Genomic DNA, 5,591 nt, shown 5'->3' on the forward strand with positions numbered 1-5,591 from the left:
TAAATATCAGAGCAGAAATTAACGCAATAGAAACTAAGAAAACCATACAAAGACTCAATAAGTTAGTTTTTTTGAAGATTAAATAAAATTGACAAACCCCTAACCAACCTTATCCCCCTAAAAAGGAAAGAAGACTCAAAGGCATAGAGTTAGATTAAAAGGGCGAAATCACACAGATCACGCAGAAATCCAGACTTCATGAATACCAACTTTGAGAATTTTAACTCAAATAAAACATAAAACAAAAAGAAATGAACAGATTCCCAAATGCATATGATTTAACAAAATTAAATTAGGAAGATATAAAAATATTAAGTAACCTAATATCAGTCAAGGAAATTAAAGCTATAATTAAAAATTTACCATGAAAAAAACAAGTCCTGATGGGTTCATTGCTTAATTCAACAAGAAATTTAAAGAAAGTCTAATGATCTTATTGCCTAAGCTCCTTCTTTAAAAAAAATTAAACGTAAAAAGCCAAAATAACTTTTAAAAAATGAATTTCAAAACAGGCTAGTAGGAGAGTAACAGTAATCAACACATTTTTCATATTGTCATATTTAGAGTACTTGTTCAGAGTACAAGATAAATATATAAAACATTGTCCAGAAAATTACTAGCACAAAACATTCCCCTCAATGAACCAAGATAAACCAGCTGCATAATTATCTTAACTGTCCTGTGTGTATATGTGTGATTTTTTTCTTTATTCTTTCTTCCTTTTCTCTTTCTCTCATCACATTTTTTCTTTTCTTTTGATCAGTTTTTTCTCTATTCACAGTATCTATGGTACACTTTGGATCTTGTTTACTCTTTCAGGTTCTCATGTTAGTGAGACAATACAATGTTTACACATGTGGGTCTGTTTTATTTCACTTATGAGTACTGTCTCTAGGCTAGTTGCATCCATTTATCTATGAAAGTCTCAAGCTTATCTTCCTTTGTACCATTATATTTTAAAAAAATAAAACATCTTTTTATCCATTTCTCCATTGATCAGCATTTGGGATGTTTCTAAATTTGTACATTTTTTCTTTAAGCTATGACAAGTTGTGTTTCTATAAACATGGATGCACATATATCACTATGGTATGATGTTGTTAATTCTCTTGGAAAGATAACCAAAAGGGGAAAAGTTGAGTTGAATGGGAACTCTGATCTTAGTATTTTTAGAAATCTCCAAAATTATTTCCACAATGGTTGCACTAGTCTGTTCTCCCAATAACAGGGGAAAAGAGTTCCTTTTCCTCCACAGTCCTGCCAACATTTGTAATTGGTTAACTTTTTGATAATAGCCATTCTTGCTGGAGAGAGATGGAATGTCAGTGTTGTTTTGATTTGTGTCTGTTGAAAGATCAATGATGTTGGACATTTTTTCATATATTTATTTTACATTTGTACTTCTACATGTGAGAATTGTGTATTCATCAGAGATTTGCATTTTTGTACTGGGCCTTTGAACTTTGGAGGTCTGAATTTTTCCACCTTTTATATGCTCTAGATCTAAGACTTTTGTCTGAGGAACAAATAGTAATGAATTCTCCACCTCCGTAGGTTGTTTTTCACTTTATTAGTCATTTCTTTTACTTTGTAAATAATTTTATTAAGGTGAGATGCCATTTGTTTTTTGTTGTTTTTTGCATGTGGTCTCAATAGGGTTCATGAATTCTCTGCCTGCACCTATGTCTTCAAGACTTCTACCTGAGGGATGGCGAGATAACTCAGCAGACTATCTCAATTACTCTTTTCTCATTACTGGGACAAGTACCTAACACCCAAAATAAAGGAAAGAAAGGTTTATTTATTTCACAGGTGCTGGATGTTTCAGTCCCTACTCAGCTGGCTCCAAGGCAGTGTGGCACATGGCAGAGAGTAACCTTTCATGGTGGTGGCAAAGAGCAGAAAGCAAGGGAGGAGTAGCAACAACAATGGCAACAGAGAACAAGTTTCTCTCTTATGTTACATTCAGACTATCTGCCACAGGCTAGGTGTAGCACTCACACCCATAATCCCAGCAGTACTCAGACCCATAATCCCAACCGTGGATCATGAATTAATCACAAACTGTAGAACTGCACCTCAGTGACAGCATGAGGCTTTGAGAGGACAAATACACACAAACCATAACACAGACTAAGCACCTGCTTAGGCAAGTGCAGGTCCTGGGGTTTTATCCCCAGCACCACATGTCATGCTGGCCCCAGCCATGGACATGCTGAGCCTGCAAGTTTGGGTGTGGTGCTGCACACTTGTAATCCCAGAGCTAGTGAGGCTGAAAACAAGAGGATCACTATGAGTCCAAGATGCCTAGTGAGAACCTGTACAAAGAAAAAAAACATAAAAAAAGATTTTGACCTGGTTTGCTTCCAGTATATATAGTGTTTCTGCATTAATAATCTGTTCTTTGATCTGTTTTGATTTTGGTTTAGTGCATGGTGATAGACACAGGTCTGGTTTTAGTTTTCAGAATGTGGAAAGCCAGGTTTTACACCACCACTTATTAAAGAGACTACCTTTCTTCTGGTGAATGTTTTTCTCCTTGAAGGTGGTTTAGTGTGTCAAACACTTTAATGAAATTGAAATAAACGCAATACTCTTAAATCACTCCTGGAACCAAGCATTACCTCTGATATCAAAACCTGGAAAGGATCCAAAAACAACAACAAAAAGGAAGTACTGTCCAATTTCTGTCATGAATATATATGCAAAAATCCTCAATAAGATACTTGCAAACAAAATTCAGCCAATCCTAAGGAACATTATCTACCATGACCAAGGAGGATTCATCCCAGGGATGCAGGGATGGATCAACATATGCAAACAATGAAAGTAATACACCACATCAACAAAGATAAGAAGGGAAATACCATGATCATCTCAATAGATGCGGAAAACATATTTAAAAGTCTAACAGCAGTTTGTGATAAAATCCCACAGAATATTAGAATAGATGATATTTATATCAATCTGATAATAGCTATCTATGACAAACCAATAGCTAACCATCATACTAAATTGTCAAAAACCAAAACTTGAGGGCCGGCCAAATAGCTCAGCAGATTAAAGTGCCTGCTTAGGCAGACACAGCGGCTGGGGTTCCATCCCTACCATGCAATGCAGGCCCCGCCCCAGGCATGAGCGGGAACCGATTGAGACTGAGCGTGGTGGCACTCACCTGTAATAACAGCTGAGTAATAACAGCTGAGTAATAACAGCTCGTGGGAGGCTGAACACAGATCACTATGAGTCTGATCTACCTAGTGAGACCCTGTAGACCCTGTAGATCCTGTACTAAAAAATACAAAAAAAAAAAAGGCCTTCATTCTAAAATCAGGAACAAGACAAGGATGTCCACTACCAACACTCCTATTGATATAGTTTTAGAGATATTAGCCAGAACAATTAGACAAGAGAAACAAATTAAAGCAATGATGACAGCAAATGAAAATATTACATTATGACTATACAATGATGACATAATATGCTACATAGAAGATCCCCAAAACTCCACCAAAACATTTCGAAATTTAATGACCAAATGCATTCCCATAGCTGGATACAAGTCAGCACTCAATAATCAATAGCATTTCTGCAAATGAATGCAAAATGCACTAAGAGACAAATCAAGGAAACAACACTTAGCACAAAAAGCACCAAAATAATGAAATATGTAGGAAAAATCTGACAAAGAAAGTAAAAGATTTCTACTTTGAAAACTAAAGTGCTATGAAAAATGAGACAGAAAAGGAAATCAGAAAATAAGAAGATATCCTTTGCTATAGGGTAAGAAGAAGGAATATAGAGAAGATGATGCTTCAAAATTGTTATACCAACTTCACCCACTTCTGATCAAAATGCCATGGGTATTCCTCAAATAACTGGGGAAAACAATCCAAAAATTTATTTGGTACCAGAAAAGAATTAGAATAGAAAAAATAATTCAGGGTAACAAATGTAAGGCAAGGGATGTCACAATTCCTGACTTGAAGTTATATTACAAAGCTACGGTGATTAAAATATCATAGTACTAGCAAAGTAAAGCAAAACCAAAGATCAATGAATCAGAATAGAACATCCAATAACAAATTCTAAACTCACTCAGTCACCTTACCTTTGACAAATGTTATGGTTTGGGATTTTGCAAGAACAATACAGTAAAAGACATATCTTATGAGATTATTTTATAATGAATAACCCAAAGAATCATATACAAAGAACACAGTAAATATATCTATGCACTAAAGCCCAAATAATCCATCTGGAGCCTGGATCTCACAATAACGTCCTGCATGAATCCAGCTGAAGAGCTAAAGCCCATAGCAATACTTCCCACAAGGCCAACTGGAGGCCATGAGCCCATGACAGAATCTCATGTAGGCTCGTTTCATGGATCTGTACTTGGAAGGCCTAAAGGTCAGTGGGGGACTCTAGACAGTCTATGCCAGTGGAATGAAAGATCTGTTCTATCATGCTGAAGAACCTGCACTGGGACCAGAAAGTGATACTCAAGGTGAGGACCAGATCTCCCTCAAAGAAACCATAGCCCTCAACAACAGAAAGAGCCTGAGCTCCTCCTCCAATGAGAACAACCAAGTTCATCATGAAAGCCAGCATGACAATGTCCCCCAGCAAAATAGTACAAGAGGAACAGCAGCATCCAACAGCTCACAGCTTCCAACAGCGTCCCTAGTGGACTCCCAACAGCTTCTTGGGTTCTGCCTCTTATGCCACTGGTGACAATCTTCAGGAGGACCTCCCACACCCAGCACCATGCTGGTGCAGTTCACCTGGATGTTTCCAACTGATCACCAGTACTCAAACCAGCACAGCAAAGCACTGAAACAGCTTCACTGAAAGAAAGGCGGCCTCTTTAGTAAATGGTGAGCAAAATTGGCTTTCTGTAGAACAGAGACTAAAATTGAGACCCATGTCTTTCATACACTAAACTGAAATCAAAATGCATCCAAACTATATGTTAATATAGGAACACTAAGTCTCCTGAAACTGAGAATAGATAGAACTCCTGATGTCCTAGGTGTAGGCAAGACTATATGAGGAAAATCCTAACCACACTGTAAATACAGTGAAGAACCAACGACTTAGATCTCATCACATTGAAAAGATTTGCACAGTGAAAGAAATCATCAACAGAATGAAAAAACTATCCACAATGTGGAAACAAAATTTATCCAGTCCTCCCTCAAATGACTGACATCTAGAATATATAGTAAACTAAAAGAATTTAGACACCTCAAATTTAAAGACTCAATCAAACAGTGGACATCTGAACTGAAGACACACTTATCAGAGAAGTACAACGGGTAATAAATATATAAAATATGTTCATCATCACTGGTCATTTGAAATATAAAATAATTAAGATAGTTATACAGCTAATTTCTATTAGTTTATTGAAAAGAAATGTTTGTGTTTATTTTGCTTGATCCATTTTTCATGTCTACAATTCATACTGTGAGCAACTACTTTGCAAATATGATGTTGAGCTGTGGGGGACTCAGGTCAATAATTTCTGACATTGCCAGTTAAACAGAAGACCCAATGCTATTATGGGCTACTGGACTCTTTTAGAA

Source organism: Octodon degus, unplaced genomic scaffold, assembly GCF_000260255.1.
Source record: "Octodon degus isolate 3935 unplaced genomic scaffold, OctDeg1.0 scaffold00214, whole genome shotgun sequence".
Lineage (NCBI taxonomy): Eukaryota > Metazoa > Chordata > Mammalia > Rodentia > Octodontidae > Octodon > Octodon degus.